Genomic DNA, 17,722 nt, shown 5'->3' with positions numbered 1-17,722 from the left:
ACAGCTCTCATAGCATATTCTTCCGTAAGAGCTGGGCCAATACAAACTTTATTAAAAGCAAAGGAATAGGGTCTGTGTGCTTTGTGCAAGGGTGTTTATAGGATCAAGACTCAATTGCTGAGCCATTATTTTACTTGTGCTCAGGAATCACTCCAAAGCAAACATGAGAGAGTAGTGCTTAATACAGCAACACGTATTTTCAAAATTAATCAAATGCATAATCAATTTTAAGCAATGAAATTTTGGACTTTAACTGAATTTCAGAGGTCACCAAAGTTCAGCTCTACCCTTCAGCTGATCATCCAGATTTCTTTACTGCCTCTCTACTCGTCAGTAGTGATAAACAGGTAACCTCAAAGTCACTATCACACAGCTCGAGCTAAACGTTTCTTTCAAAAGTAAGTATTTCCAGAATGGATTTAAAATCATATATATTGTTGATAGTACAAATAAGCCAACAATACAGGAAGTCCTTGCTTTTCTGTTCTAAATATAGCATTTTTCCATAAAGGGATATGGTTCCTCCCATGTAAGAAAGGAGAATGAAAGTGGAGGTCCCTACCACTTCCACATTCAGTGTGCACAACAAAATGGGATCTGACAAATCTTATCTCCTAAAACAAATGTTCTGGAATCTCACATTCATTCCCCCGTCACAGGAGTCAAAATTATTTTTAGCTTTTAAACAAAAAAATATTTGATGTTTATGAATGTGTACATTTTTAAAGACAGTACCAAGACTAAGTCATCATCTTTTAAATTTTTGCTTTAAAACTACCTCTTATATTTTTCTATAATACTTCTTACTATGTAGATATACAGTTTCTCTTGTGTCAATGTCAATAGGGCAGTATTTGATAAGACTTTCTCCAAAAGCAAGCCAATTACAAAAAAAAAAGATGCATGTGTCCATGATGCTTTATTTTATCTTCTCTTCATTTATGAATAATTCCTGAAATTTGAGCAATCCACCATAAGAAAAGAAACAACTTCCAACAACAAGAATTTAATCTACCCAAAATCTTCCTGAAGGGTCTCCAGAGTACAGGACAGCCTAGCGTTTCATGGAGCAGACTCCAAACCACTGAAGCAAGCGCAAGCTACATTGGAAGAGTTAAATAAAGCAGCTAAAATTCAGCAGCACTGCAAGCTATTCCAGACTACGGTTACTATAACCTACACTGGGTGTCCTCTGCATAAGCACCAGTGTGACTTTGTGGACTGCTGAGACTCAGTCTGTTGCAACTGGCATAAGTTGCCACAGGCGAGTAATCACAAGAAACTGACCTTGGCAAAAGCACATTTTACACTTCACTGCTGTTCAACTGTGTTATACTAAAGAGAGAGCAAGTGAGCACAAGCAGAAGGGGGAGGGAGAGAGAACAAAGGGGGATAGACAGCATAAAAGTGAACGCAGCCATTTTCAGCTTTACCTGCATTTAAGATTGTAAGAGAGGTACATCACACCTCCAATGCACAACCTACATATGGTTACATCAACTCTGCATGGTATCATTTTTAAATCATCAGAGTCTGGGGGGATTCTTGGGGAGGAGGAAGAGAAAGAAAGGAGACTAAATACTAAATTAGAAATTAGTATCTAAAAATAATTCTCCCAACATGGAGGGGGGGAAGTGTAGAAGACAATTACAACTTCACATTTTTCTACCAATGGATTACTGCATATATAAGGATTTTTAAATTGTTCTTTCCTCCTGTTTGGTTACACCTGTTGAGAGCACATTTTTGAACCAGCAGCAACGAATAAAACCTAAATATATTCCATGAGGTGTGCAGCAAGATGTCTTAGTCCTGATTTTTAAAGTTTCAGCTCAACCTTACCTTCAGAATCACCCTCAATAGCCCAGCAGCAATTTGCATGAACTAGTACGGTAAAATCCCCACCAGTGCACATACAGTTGTGTCTGGCCTTTCTCAACCATCTTTGGTCTCCATTGGTTTGGATCAGTTATTTCCTGCTAAATATTTTTCTCAGTTTCTGTATGACTTTTCTTTGGACCTGGCAGAGCAAGATGGCACGGGATCCCATCATTAGTGCTAACCCACATCCTGCCCAGATTTCACAGCAAGTTTAACACAAGGATCTAACCTTGCAGGTATGCTGGGTTTCCAGGACATTTGTTGGTTGAAGCAAAACATGAACAAGCTTCTTACGAGTTCCAAAATACCAAATCACTCTCCACTTGGGAAGTATACAAGGTATGCAAGTCTAGACAAAATAAAATGAGACTACGTACATGCATCTGCTTCCTTACCACTCTTAGGTCAGTGACCCAAGGACTCCATGCAACTTCTCTTCCAAATCTTGAAGCTTGCTTTTCTCCTATGTAGACAGTTTCTCTATTCCTCATCTGGTTCCAGGATTAACTGAAAAGCCTGCTACAAAAGCCAGTCTTTGTGCCTTTCAAACATCCAAGCCTTTCACATCTCTGTCTTCACAAAGTCCCCATTCCTCTATTAAAACTTCTCTTTCTCCATTTCAGTCCTCTAAATGTCATTACTACCAGTAAGCAGAAGTGGCTTTTTTTGGACACAGCCATGTTGTTCCCTTGAACCATTCCCATCTGACAAAGTCTTGTCATGGTTTAATGACCTCCACTGTCACTGGCCAGGGAGATACAAGACTCAGCCCTGACAGCAGATGGCTGATTCACACACACCGACGTTCAGCAATCCAACAATGATAGGATCACGCTCAGCCCATAAATTATGAAAACAGCAACTCTATGAAGCGTGACCTAAAATTTCAAGGGATCGAAGTATTTCTGAGTCTGAACTTTAGATCTGGGTCAAAAAGGTGTCAGCTGTGAATCTGCGGAATTTTAATCATCTCATCATAGTTCTCTCTCACACAAATGTACGATGTCTGGAAGGCCCACAGGCATGTTTCCTGACACCAAGGTAGGACTCTGTCTCAGAGGACTGGATGGGTCACCAAAACACTCACTGTTTCTGTGCAGTATGTAAGAAACTCTTCTAGGGTCTAGAAGAGAGCAAACTGATGTCTGTCACATTTTTCTGACTGTGCACTTGAGCACAAAATAGAATTATTAAAATTTTTATTTACTAAGTCTTATAACAGTTAGTTACAGTAGATAGAAAAAGATAAAATGGAAAAAGCACACTAGTTCTGCAGCAATTACTGTAGGCCTTCAGGTTGGCTATGCTATAGTCACCATTTCTCACAATGATGCACAGCAAAAGAAAGAAAAGGGTGACAAAAAATTAAATACCTGAAGGGTACTCACATCCACAGGATGAGTGAATCTTTGTTTATGCTAGCCCAAAAATGAGCACATCTTTATCTCACACAAGAGCATCCTCAGCTGAATGCAAGAATTTGACATCTCTTACTTCTTCCATGCATATCCTGAATAGTTTACTGAATTAGTCTCTGTCTTTGCAGTTCCCTCTGTGTCTCTCAAACCACACTGTATTTTAAATGTATGTGTCAATCAATGCTGCTTGAGCCATTTGACTTTACAGTTCACTGACTAGGATCTCATTTTCAAGTAATTCTTCTCACGAGGCAGAATAGAAACATTAACTGGGTCTTCCACATCCATGAAAGTAATTACCAGTATGCTGGCTACTGTGGGCATCTCATTTCTCTCCCCTCTTCCTTCTCCACCTCTTTCACCTAAGAGAATTGCTTGAAACAAGATATTTCCACAAAATATACAAGGGTTGACAAATCACAATCTTCCAACATCTAAAAATTACTAGTAAGGTTTAGTTACAGCTACATATATGGATATGTATCTATAAAACACGTAAACAAAAAATCATGATGTTGTGGTACAGTTGGTTGAAATGTTACTAGAATGTGATTAATTTGACCAAACTATTCCTCTACTGGCAAAAGATTAGCTTGTTTGAATCACATTTACCTTTCTTGAAGTGTTTCAAAAAGAAGTCTTGTCTAGTTTAAATTCATCCAATGCAACATAATGACATCCTTGAAATCCAGACAGTCAGGAAATTCTTCCTTTTCCTTCTAGTTGTGAATATGGAGTGTGATCTACAAGAAAAAGAAAGTGGGGGAAAAAGTTTGGCAGGCAATTCTTTATCTTCTCAGTGGGTCAGAATTTTCAAAATCCTTACTGAACACAGCCTTGACTCCAGAAGTTCATTCAATCAATCAATCAACCACTACTTAGTTTCCAGAAAGAATTCAAAGCAGATTTATAACTCCATGTCAGGTATTCTGTCCCTCTCTTTGCTGTCTTAATCACAAAGATATTACAGTGAAAGGTCTGATTTCTTCTTATTATTTAGGAAAAAACCTGCAATGTACAGTTTTCATTTTTCTGCTGTAAATTTAAATTTACCATCAGGAAATTTGTAACTTTTTGTTTGAACCTACCTAAGAGAAAGGTTATAGTTTCTGTGCTGTGAAGTGGTAATACGCTTCACAAAACCTGTACCGAGCCCTGAAACAGAAGTAAAACTGTGGAAAACATAAAATACCCTTTCTCCTATTAGACACTTCAATTAATCAAGAGCTGTTGGTGAATAAGTTAAGGTAAGTACTCACCAGCTTTGTTGAATAAACATGTTTTAACCTAGAAACAGCTGTGAAAAGTTCAGCAAATTTTATTCTCTGCAGTATTCTGCTACCTCTGGGATTTCCACTTTTCTAGGGAACATCACTTTTTCTAGATAGCATGTTGAGCCTGTTAATTTGCAGATACTCATGCAGTATAGTATCAGCCCAATCCTTCTAGTTCTTTCAGTAACGGCAAGCAAACTCACAAAAGCTTTGCCTCAGATTTCACAGGCATGTGTGTGCCTCTCTCTCAGTACCCAGGCTGACGTGCCAATATGTAGGATTAAACTTTTTCCAAGGTTGAATAAGCCACCATCTGTCTATCTTGTGTGGTGCTGTGCGCCATCCGGGAGACTTGTCCCTTAGAGCATGTTTCTACCATATGTCACTCCTGAGTGATCAGTTATGCCAAGACATTTGGGAAAAAATGACTAAGTCGAGCTGGAAAACCCTTTCCGAATTCCAGAGGAGGTTTGCCAAGCCTGTATTTGCAAATAACGTCGCATCCACCAGTTTTTGCATATATTGTATATAACAATAAATAACTTTTACCCAAAGGGACATGATGTACCTGCCCTCCACTGTCCAGAACTCATGTACTTTTTAATAAGGCAAGAGATTCACGTATTATGCATATTCAGGAGAAATATATGAATTTTTACAGCAACTTTTATGATCGCTAACTTAAGAAAAGAAAAAAACCAGATGTAAAGAATATATTCCAAGAAAGACTCTACTTGTTATTTTACAGCAACAACAAACTAGTAATTTCTTTCAAAATACTGAACTAAAATTACCTAAGGCAACCAAATGCAAGGCTTTTTCCTAATAATAACCATCTGAAGTGCTCACCTGCATGCAAAGTGATCACCTAAACTAAATGTTAAACTGCTGATATAGTTCATGCAATTAGAATTTGTCTAATAAAGAATATGACTCTATCCTATTTTAGATTTAAAGAACCATTTTATGTTCCAATTCCTCAATTATTAAATTAAAACTCAAGCCAGCTTCATTCTTACGGCCAGCTCAAGGCTGTTCATTTACATAACTGACTTTCAAGGGCACTTGGTTATGCAGCAATTAATACCAGTAAAAAATCTACCAGATCTGCTACCTAATGTTAAGGAAGACATTCTTGAGAACATTAAAGAAGAGAGAAATTAGTAAGTCGTGATTACAGCCTCCATGAGTAAGTTTAACATTGAAAGAAAATCTATCCTAAGGGCAATAGAAGTATTAAATATCAGAAGACAAATTATAGAAATTATTACATTTAGTGACAAAGTAAGATGAGGAGCAGTACTGAAGTCCAAGAGGGAACTTAGTCCTCTGTGTTTTGCCTTCAGAATTTGGACAACCATTGAAAAAAGAGGAAGACAATTCAGTACTGAGATTTGTAGAACAAAATGCAACAAAGAGTAGAAGTTCATGCTAGACAAAAAAAAAAAGTACTGAAAAAAGGTGATTATGAAAGGAAAATCAGGTAAACTATCACATCAGAATGGAATATGATTTATTTTTCAATGTATCTAATTTAAACCATCTCGCTATGCACAAAGAATGAAACTTGCAACGTGAGGATCTTTCAGTCAGGTGACTAATAACAAATTGATCTGTGAAGGAAAGAAAGCCTCATACTGCAACTTGGACTTGCTGAATGGAAAGAAGAGAGGAAAACAAATATAGAACAGTTAAGCAAATTTGGACTACTTGTCTACGTAATACCTAATGATTTTGAAGCCAGCATATTTTTCTAAAGGCTCAGCTCCTTCCTGTCCCACTCTGACAGCCTGAGGCATTCACAATGCTCAGCCAAGACAGACTGGAGATGCTGGTTCTACAGCATCAACTTTCTGCTAACCCTTCTTATCCCAAACAGAAAGCTCTAGGCTAACATGCACCTGCTCTACGGTTCTCCTTGTTTCTTGCATCCGTTTACAGGTCCAAATAATATTCCCTTTAGGATGAAATATGATTTAGGTTTACGACTGACCAACTCAGAGAGTTGCAAATAGGGACAAGAGGGGAGGAGGGAAATTCATCAAAGCTGCCAATTAAGAAAATTCTTATTCTGGATAAGAATTTGCACTGTGAAGCTGGTCAACAGCTTCCTCACAAAAGGAGCAGCCGTGTAGCTTCTGCACTGCCACCCCTTGCCAGAACTACAGCAGAAACAACAGTTTCACCTACAACAGGCATCATGAAGATCCACACATATCTGTAAGGAAAATCTGTGTGGTAACATAAAGGGAGAAAACATTAAAACAGAGAAGCATGAAATTTTTTCTTTCCCCTTATGTTCAGCTTGAGGAGGCTCAGGATCTGTCCCCCAGTTGTCCCGCACTAGTGCAGACATACAGACAGGAATCCTATCAATCTTCAGAAATATGATGTTTTTTAATTTGGTTTAATCACTGGGAGTTTCTTGGAAATTCCTGGCACACACATGCTGTGTGTTCTTCTGTGTTGCACTTCAAACATGTACTAAGCCTCAACACTGTTGTTCTCACAAACTTTTTAGGGAACTCTCCATGCTCCTGGAATTCATAAGCTCAGGATTCCAACGATCACATGCAAACCCATTCCCCTAAGAAAAAATTCACTCTGTGGCACAACTAAATATTTCTGTTACATAAATGCAAAACTTAACTGAAACATCTGCTGATAAATATAAGACTAGAACACATCAAAGGCAGCAACACTGAAATGTATTTCCACAGGAAACCTCATGTAGCAGGAATGACTTCAGAGACAGTGTTTACAGACAAGAAGGGTTCTTCAAGCACAAGGCCAAACCAGGAGACTTGTTATGTTCTCTGAGCCACCCATCTACAGGGTATTTCATATTTTCCCACAATCATTCATCACAGTTCATTTCCCAGTGGAGATTCTGGGCCCTACTTCGCAAGAGTATTTTTTTCAGTGACCAAGACATAAGGGAGAAAATACACGTTGGTGGGAAGCTATCAAATGTCACTGAAAACTGCAAAGATGCTGGTCCTCTAATAGAAAAGTGCAGTCTGCAAGCACTATGGTACTGCAACATAAAAAGAGTTTGTTTTGCAAAACTCTTAATGCAATATTACAACAAAGCACAGTTTCTTCTCCCATGAATCATCAGTATTCACAAACCAACTAAAACAATCTCTACATGCAATGGAAAAGTAGCTTGGAGATACCTTTGCTAGGGGTGCAAAAAGAAGTATTGTTGGGTGGGGGCAGGGGTAAGGCTTGCTTTTTCCAAGCACAGAGATAAAGCAGTTTTCCTCACGTAGCTTTCCTCTTCTTCACTTCCCCCCTCCTCCACACAAAACACAAGAAAAGCTGCCATTGCTTTAGGTCAAAAGAAAAACAGGCCCAGCTGCTGTAAGCCAAACAACGTACAGGTTTGCTATCTCCCCTGCTGTTTTGGCTCGAGCTCTTCAGACTGGAAAATTCAGAAGCACGATCTCCCAAGCTCTATAAATGCCAGAACCATCTAAGAGGAAAATAGGACAAGGCCACCCCCAGGCAAGTTTGTACTAAAATCTGCTGGCTGCAAGGCAAAAATACAGTAAACATCGCATAGGGACAGACTGCTCCTCGGAAAATATTCCACAAGAACAATATACCTTCTAAAGGAAGGCTGCGTTAAAGGGACTTCTGGAGGGAAAAAAAATGCAATGTTTTAAAATCCTTGCAAGGAGTTAGCAAGCTAATGGCACACTCAACAACAAATTGTTTGACAGGCAATATGCTTTTGACATTAATCCAAAGAAGAAATGTAAAAGCGACATTAAATGTTCTCTACAAAGTGATAACAAATTTGGTATCCTAGAATAGTTCTGAGTTCACTAAGGAAATTTTGCTTTTGTCTTGACGATTGATTATGTGGAATAAAACAAGTAATAATTAGCAATTAAATCATCAATATCATCATCTTGTCCTTTCAGGAAGGACAATTTAAGTTAAATTTTAGCAGTCCTTGAAAGCTGAACTTTGCAACTGATTACTGTATGTTTCAACGTGCTCTATACTGACTCAACCTTGAAAAACAAGCCAAAAACAGAAGTTGAAACATCCTTTTTCCTGTGTAGCTCCAATTTGCAGTAGCAAGAAGCTAAACAACATGCTCTCCACCAGATGGCTGAAATAAAAAGAACACTCCTTCTGATTAATTAGGAAACAAATGAATCTGCTGTTAGCACAACAAGTTACCATCAGGAAACCTGGGTTCCCATTAAACTTTGATATTTGTTCTTTCTCTGCAACTGTGTTCAAGACCATCCTCAGATTTGTCTCTCATTTCAGAAGCAAAACGTTACACACCAGTCCATCACACACAGGTATCACACCAGCCATTGCATAACCTAAAAGAGTATCAGCCCTTTTCACAAACTGCTATAGGCTTCCTAAAAGAGAGAGTGTCCATCAGAATAGAAACAAATGAAGGTCTCCTAGTGCTGTGAGCAGAGTCAATAGGTAAAACCACACATCCCCTGTCAGGATTCAGTGAGCAATGGAGGCTCATGCATGCACATCCCAACTCTCCAGTTGGTCCAGGAAACGGAAATCCCCAGACCAGCTATAGTACAAGGAGCACGGATGTGACAGCCAAAGCCAGAGAGGCCAGCCCCTGGTTCCCTGATGAGGCTGCCAAGACTGTCAACATCTCAAGTGAAGGTTCAGAATACAGTGCAGGCACTGGGGATGGAGACGGGTGAAGGTATAAAACATACAGAACTTACACAAAAGACATGCAAGTGCCTGCACTTAGAACATGAATAGGTATGCTGCTACTGAGCTGAGTAGTCTGGTAAGAAAAAAAATGAGCTTACCTGACCCAGTAAGGTACAGATAAAAGCTCTTGGTGTTGTCATTACTCCTCTGCTTTCAATGGAAGTCCTGCTGTTTCAGCAAGGTACAGTGTGAGCTCCAAAACTAGGAAAGGCATATGCAAGAAAACCATGCCCTGTTGCTAAGATGACAATACTGAGGCAGAGAGCCTCTAGCTTTCTTTGCATGAACAACTGCTGCTTTGCACCAAACCTGGGACTCCATACTGTCAGAAAGTGGACCCACGTAAAATTTCAGCAAATATAATAGTCTTTGGCACAGCGTTTTAAGAAGACCCACCTCTTCTTTTTGCTTATATTTTACTTGATGCCTCCTCTAAGACTCGTGTTGAAAGAGACAATGAACAATGGAACCTGTGCAGGTTCTTCCCACCACTCACAATACTGCAGACCTCAAGAATATCCTCTAATGTCTCCTCCTGACAGGATAAAGAATCCCTATTTCCCATGTACATAAGCCTTTCTGTATCTCTTAAAACTGATGCATTTTCCAAATTTTTCTCATCCTACTGTATTGTTTTTGAGCTGAGAGGATGAGAACTGCACATGATACAAGATGCTAGTGAGCCACGAACCTACACAGTGGCAACAAGTATGCCATCTCTTTAATTCTCTATTCTTTTATTAATATTTCCTAGCATTGGATTTGCTTTTCTGATCAGTGTAGAGTAGTGAGCTCTTGTTTTACACTGTTGTTTATCATAACCTGGTAAATGACTCACTCATGGTAACAGTCAGCTCAAAGCTCACCATTTTTTAGTAGAATCAGTTATTTTTTTCCCCATGTAGACCATTTGCCATTTATCTGCACTGAATTTTCGTTGCCCTTCCACCACTCAGTCACACAGCCATGTCAGGCACTACTCCAATTCTTCATGGTTCACTTCAACCTTACTACCACGAGCCGGTGAGTATCCTCAGCACCCTTTCTCACTTCATCAAGGCGCCCCTTTTCAGTATACTTTTTATATGATGAATGCATCAACCAGTCCAACTACTCTGGTGACTGTCAGAAGGGACCACCTTATTCTTCCCATCTTTTACCCACAGATTAGTCCATGACATGACCCTCCTTCTTCATGCACAGCTGCTTGGTTTTTTTCTGGTACAGAATGTTATCAAATACCTCTGAATGACATCCAGATCGTTCTTATTCACCTGCACATTCACCCCCTCAAACAGCTTCAGTTACTTTGAAAGGTGGCATTTCCCTTTGTAAAAGAAAAGTTGGCTCTTCCCACAGAGCTTCGATTTGTTCCGATAACGCATTTGTAAAAACTGCATTATGAAGTAGATATTATCCTTGTAATACATAAATTCTGCATCTTTGCAGACAAGATGTTAGGGAAAAGGGAATGTCATTTCCTTTTGATTAAAAAAAAAAAAATCCATAACCACTTGCTTATTTCGAAGCCAAACATTCAGGGAATTTAAGGTACTGCCAACCTATCCCCTTTATATATGGCTGCATATATAACCAAGAAGTGGCACAAGCAGAGTAATAACAATTTCTCCTCTTCAGTAAAGACAAGACTTTATTCAATTTTATAACTATTTTTAATCTGAGGGTCAGAAAGTAAGTGATATTTTTTAAAAAATTAAAATATTTTCCTGCTCTCTGCCACATGTGTAGGACTGCCAGCAACTGCATAGCCTCAGAAAATTTTTAGAGTCAGCAAGTTACAGCTTCTCTCAAGTTTTCTCCTTGATCGTATTCAAATTGCAACTATTCTTTACTAGATTAATACACTAATATCCATCGCCCTATTTGCTCATTTTTGCTGATCATTAAGTTAATGGTGCAGGAAAGCGTGTCTTTCCAATCTCCCATCCTAGCTGTTTCCTGCTAAGCCCACCACAGAGGGCGTGGGTACACCCATCTGAATTCTGAAAAGATATGACAGGGATTTGTAGGAGTTAGTGATGGGAAACTGATTCCACTCACTCCCATGTGTTCCTGCATTAACGGTAGCCACAGCCCAACCCTTAAATTATTGTCTGAAACCTGCAGTGACTCCTCTCATTAAAGTTCTCTCCTAACATTTATCCTGGCACTATCTGTAACACCCTCAGCTTCTTTGATATCACCACTTCCAGACTCTTTGTACCTGGATCATTAGTGTGAACAGTGGTCAGAAGCTCTGAAGAGCACAGGACACAAGTTGGGTGCTGGTACTCTCAATTTACACTACATCTCACACAAAATAACAAGTTTACTATCGAAGTAAAAAGACCTAGAAAACAGCACAAAGAAAAACTTCAACAAAGTGCAGCTTCATCATTAAAATCTCTCTTTATTTAAGCTTTCTTGTTGGTTTCATTATTCAGAGAGGCAGAGAGCTCTGTAAACAGATTTGCTTAGTTTCCACATCAGTTGCCAAATTTCCATCCTGCGGAACCAATTTTAAATAGAAATAAGTGTCTCTTCCCATCCTCTGTTCCTTGGTGTCATTCTTATTAAGGATACAGAGTAATAAATTAATGGAAATGAACTCCCCCACAGTGGGGTTCAAATCCAAATGTTAACTTTTCTTAATTGCAAAAAAAAATTCAGATCACTTTGATCCATAAGTCAGTCTTTTTTGCAGCTATGGAAAGTTTTTAAACAGAAGGTTGCCAACAATGACTTTGTTATAAACTAGGGTTCAGAGTTATTTTTATGGAATTTTGTCTCAGTAACTTTTAGCTCAGCAGTTCTCATGAAAATATTTCCAAACCACTAACTTAGCTAAATATTTCCAGTAAAGCAAAATAATTCCCATCTCCTAAATACAACTCTACTTCTTTTTTTTAACTTCACTTTATCCCTCAGAAAAAGTAGTACAGCTTTAAAAATGGGGAAGATAGAGAGGGGAGAAAGGAGACCAAAAAGAATCTAAGAAACCTTAAGCAGCCTCTCCTATCTCTGGGTCATAGCAGATGCAGGACTGGAAATGGAGATGAGATATTAGAAATAATCTCCTACATATACACAGATATTAATAGCAAAGGCAAATAAACCAAAATGATCACTGTAATTCAAAATACCACAGTACTTGCCTAGCAGAAAGATCTCAAATAGATTCAGCCATTGTTAGTCCATGCTCAGAGCCAGAATTTCCACACTAACATAAAGAGCCTCATAAATGGAAAGAAAATCTGATGGGCTTTATATTACCTTTTTGTTTAGCTTTTTCAAAGAGGGAGTGTAAAGGAATCATTTATTATAACCCTTTCCGTATCTGTCAGATGTTGCATGTTTTATGTAACTATAACACATTTGGCAAACTCTTCCTACCTACCCATATGCTAGGGAAAAGCTCAAACTGTGCAAGAGAAACCTTCCTTCACAAAGTAAATTTCCTCCTAGAGGAACTGTGAGTTGCACCTAGGGCTCCCAGATCTCCACGTTCTCCTCTCACCGCAAGGACTGATACTTCTACACAACCTAGAACTCACATATCTGCCTCCCTGGGAAGCAGAACTATCCATCGTGCACTTTACACATGGCAAAACAGCAGCTGCATTGGATCGCTTCACATACCAGACTGCTGCACAGATGCAGTACAACCAAAGCAAGCCCTCATCCATGCACCTACAATGGTTTATTCAGAATGCAGGTGCCAGATGTGTTTCCACAACTGGCCAATATGTTACCATCGCTAGTGACGCTAGTCAGGCCCATGACATGAAGCGGAATAAAAGGACGTTGACATCCATGACCCCACCACAGACTCAAGGGCAGTCAGCTGGGCATTAGAGCTGACCCCAGGGGCCAGTCCACACAAGATGCACTGTTCTGCTTGCAGTAAGTCTTGGTCTTTCACCTGGAGGAGAAGAGGCTCCCACCTCTGATGTTGAATTTCAAATCTCATTCACCATATGTAAGAGACCAAAATTTACAAGCTCCACAGGTAGTCCTGAAACTGGTACCTTCCAGTTTTTTACTGCAGTACATTGGGAAAATGGTAGCAGCTGTGATGAGTGGGAGTTGCCATCAGAATATTCCAGGAGAGGAATGAAAGGAGAGTATGGAGAACATGTAGGAAGCTATGGCAAAACAGGACAGGGTACACCACAAAGTTCTCACAGCACAACTTCAGAGAAAAAGAAACTGTTCTCAAACAATGGGGCTAAAAAAAGAAACAGAAGCGAGGAAGAAGATGAAGAAGAGTCCGGGTGCAGAAGAATGGCAGAGGTTGTGCCAGGCAGCCAAAAAGGATCTTCCTTCTTGGTTCATCCTTAAAATGTATTTTAGAATTTAGAATTTTAGAAACAGATTTGCAGAGCAAACTCGTAATGCATTTCATTCATCAGAGCTTTTACCGGCAACCTACCTATACAATTTAAAAATGTTTTCAACTTACAACATTTGCTAATTAAATACTTCACATAAACATCAAACAGTTGTGTAATCTCGGCAAATATGTGTCACAAGTAGCCCTCACAATACAACCTCACTATCAGATTCACATTCTTTAGCAGGTTTAACTGCGAGACCGAGCAGGAAGTACTCTTTGCTTTCAACATTAAGAATCAGGGCATGGGGGTAGAGATTGTGCAGGATTTTTCAAACTGCAGACAGACCAATTACTTTATCTGCTAGGATCATCCAGTCAAGTTTTGTTGCTGGCTTTGTTTGAGAAGCTGCTTCACTACCCTTTGGAGACTCTTCAGTTGCAGAAAAAATGCCTGTAACTCAAATATATACACATAGTTTAAAACTGTGATACACTTGTGTTAATAAGAACTCAAGACAGTCTATGATGACAGCAATCATGGCACGGTTTCTGCAAGAGAAGATCAGGAGTCACTGTTTTGAATGCAAAAAGTGAGCTGTCAAGTGACCAACAGGGGGAGGTTGCAACAAGATGTTTCATTGCATCCGCAGAAAATAGTGCTAAGCCCATCCATGAAACAAGAAGAGAAAAGGGATTTAAGGGATTAAAATATACAGCACTTGTTGTTTTTTAATCTAGAAAATGAACTCTGCAAAGAAGTATGATGGAATAAGGGTGGGACAGAGAGAAGGATAAGAGCAGGCTGCATGAGAGACCTGCAGAATACAAGTTAACTTGTCCTGAGTGAATAGGTTTTGATCAATCTTATAAGTGCCCTACATTGTCACTGCAAAGAAAACATGGAGCAAATTCTCATACAATTCCTGCTGGCCCACCTGAATGCAGTTACAGCACTAGATCTGAACCTGAGGGGCAAAAGAATCTTCCGTGGACAGAGTACAGAAAAAAGCATTCATTTGTCAAGTAAAAAGGGCTGTAACTGCTTATTACCTTGAAATCTTGCCTGTTATTTCTAACAAGATACCAAGGCACTGGATATTAATGTCTAGAAATAAAACCAGGTAGAGAAGCTCACAGGAAGAAAGATTATGGTTTTTTGAGTGCTAACTGATGCCATACTGAGAAGCATGGGGTTTACTTTAAAAAATGTAAATTTATGCATCATATTGTTTCAAATAGCTAATAAACGCCTCCAGAAGTGCAGTGTGGTTTATACCTGAAAACTGTGGAAATTAGTAGCCACTCCTGGATGGTGTATTAAAGATATCCGTTTCCCAGTGCTATACAAACAGAATGCACATTGGTGGAAATGCACAGATGGCAAAAAATACTCCTGCTTCATAAATACACCAGTACACGAGATGGATTACATAAAATTCTCAACCTTCCTAAATCTCTCAAGTATACTGTGTGTATTACGCTCACTTAGAATAGTGAAGTAACTCGAGTGTTGTCTTATGACTGACAAAGGCACAGAAAACAAAGGTATCAACTCACCACTAGTTTCCAGACAGCCAATTATTTAATCCTTGCTAAACTAAGCATGAAGAATAAAAATTAAGGTATCTTTACACATACACCGAATTCCTTCTGCATCCAGTTTATGATCCTGTTCCCAATTAAGGTTTCAAGCTACTGAATTTTTTTAAAAGTCTGCATTGAGTTTTCGTGGCAAGGTTTTGGCAGCAGAGGGGCTACAGACATGGCTTCTCTGAGAAGCTGCCAGAAGCTTCCCCCATGTCAACATTGCAGCCGGCTCCAAGACAGACCCACTGCTGGCCAAGACCGATCCCAGCAGTGACAGTGGTAGTGCCTCTGGGATAATGTACTATAGAAGGGGAGAAAACGGCAATTTCAGACAAAGAAAGGAAAGAGAATATGGGAGAGAAACAGCCCAGCAGACACCAGAGTCAGTGAAGAAGGAGGGAAAGGAGGTGTTTTAGGTGCCACAGCAGATTCTCCTGCAGCCCATGGTGCAGGCCATGGTGAGGCAGCTGTGCCCCTGCAGCCCATGGAAGTCCACAATGGAGCACAGATCCACCTGCAATTCATGGTGGACCTCAGCCCGGTGCAGGTGGATGACTGAAAGAAGGTTGTGACCCTGTGTGAAGCCCACACTGGAGCAGACTCCTGGCAGGACCTGTGGCCCTGTGGAGAGAGGAGTTCACCCTGAAGTATGATTGTTTCACAGGACTTGTGACCCTGTGAGGGACCCACGGTGAAGCAGCCTGTTCCTGAAGGACTGCACCCCATGGAAGGGACGCATATAGAAGCAGTTTGTGAAGAACTGCAGTCTTTGGGAAGGACTCACACTGATGGAAGGCTGTGTTGGAGCTAGAGAATTCGGGAGTGGAGTCTAGAAGAAGGGAGGGGTTGGGGTGAAGGTATTTCAAGATTTAGTTTTTATATCTCATTGCCCTTCTCTGATTTGATTGGTAATAAATTGATTTCCCCAAGTCAAATCTTTTTTGCTGAGTGATTTCTTCCTGCCTTTATCTCAAGCCATGAGCCTTTCATCATATTTTCTCTCCCCCGTCCAACTGAGGAGGGGAGTGATAGAACAGCTTTCATGGACACTTGACATCCAGTCAGGGCCAATCCACCTCAGAGAGTCCTAAATTTATTTCAGAAACAAAGTTCTCAACCCTACGGATTGAGCCCAGCCCTAATGAAAATTACATGCTCCTGTGACTTGACCAGGCTGGATGGGGTTTTGAGCAACATAGTCTAGTGAAGGGTGTCCCAACCCATGGCAGGGGAGTGGAACCAGATGATCTTCAAGGTCCCTTCCAACTCAAACCATTCTATGATTCTATGACTTAACAAGTTTCTCTTCCAAGAGTCCTCTTTAGAGGTGTGTAGGAATCTGTGGTTTGAACATGTTCCACAAGCAACCAACTTTACCTAAAAGAAATCAGGCTATGTTCAAGAGCTACACAATGCACTTTATAATAGAAACACTGACAACAAATCATTTCACACGTGTATTGTACAGGTCTAACTAAATATTGTTAAACAAAAAGCCAAAATAAAGAAAGCAAAATACACAACTAAAAATATTCTAAAGAAAATTGTGGGGGAAAAAAAATATACATATACTTGTCAAACTGTCTGCAATAACTCTACATTTTTCCCATGTGTACCTATTATGCAAATTTTTAACACAGCTGTATCTAACTACATTAAAAAATACTCCCATTGCACTGTATTGCACTTAACATACTATATCATTTGATATGCATATATTACAAATATTCTGCAAACATCACATATATTCTACACTTCCTGCTACTCTTCTCTCAAAGACCTTTTCCAATAGGGCAGTCACACCACCATCTCATGACTTGTACATTTTATTAATCTGTAGTGAATCAAACTAAATGCAAATGTAATCATTTTTACTGTGTACATTTCTACAGTTTTGACAGTATATGTCCTAATTTGACTCCACGGATCTCTTTAAAATAGTAAGAGTGTATTCATGTTTCCTTAAAACCTATATGTGAAATGATTTTGGTTATGATAATCAATATATAGATAATGCCAAACATGCATATAGAATGTAACATACAACTCGATGAAGACTGTGTTATGAGTCACATGTTGCAACTTCCACCCTTCAAGGACTAAAGGAACAAGTATGTACAGCTGAGTCAAAAGCTAGACTCTTCCTTGAGATAGAGAAGAAAAATTAAGCAGTTTACTAAAAAAAGTTAAATCAAAGGAATTTACCAATTATGTGCCCGATCTTCCCATTTGTAGCTGCATTAAGGCAGCTTCATGCACGCAGAGCACAGCATGGTATAACAACTTCAACTGTGTCACAATACTTCACCACGTTTCTAAGTTCTGCAGCTTATGCAACCTTCCAAATCTTCCGCATAATACTTACTCATCCAGCTAGAGAAAACACAAATAATCTAAAGAACCAATAATATACATGATTTACGTAATACGCCCTGTAAAATAAAGCTGTGGAACGAGTCTAATGAATTAAAGCAACACTAAAGCTGCAAGGGGTCTGAGCCCTCAGT

The 17,722-nt window shown here is 39.4% G+C and overlaps 1 protein-coding gene across 2 annotated transcripts in view; it reads right to left on the bottom strand.

Moving 5' to 3' along the window:
* The window catches only part of LDLRAD4 (low density lipoprotein receptor class A domain containing 4), a 246,518-nt gene extending 229,062 nt beyond the window's left edge, over positions 1–17,456 (bottom strand). Inside the window, exons 1-2 of one of the 2 annotated variants that reach the window (XM_018081925.2) lie at positions 17,421–17,456; positions 3,912–4,042 (exon numbers count right to left, since the gene is read on the bottom strand). The gene's annotated coding sequence lies outside the window, so the exon portion shown is untranslated. The remainder of the gene's footprint in view (positions 1–3,911; positions 4,043–17,420) is intronic. The other variant, XM_018081916.2, reaches the window with a different exon arrangement.
* Positions 17,457–17,722: the final 266 nt, after the last annotated feature.

Source organism: Manacus vitellinus, unplaced genomic scaffold, assembly GCF_001715985.3.
Source record: "Manacus vitellinus isolate BGI_N305 unplaced genomic scaffold, ASM171598v3 scaffold_1_pilon, whole genome shotgun sequence".
Classification (NCBI taxonomy): domain Eukaryota; kingdom Metazoa; phylum Chordata; class Aves; order Passeriformes; family Pipridae; genus Manacus; species Manacus vitellinus.
This window is presented reverse-complemented; position numbering and strand designations above follow the sequence as displayed.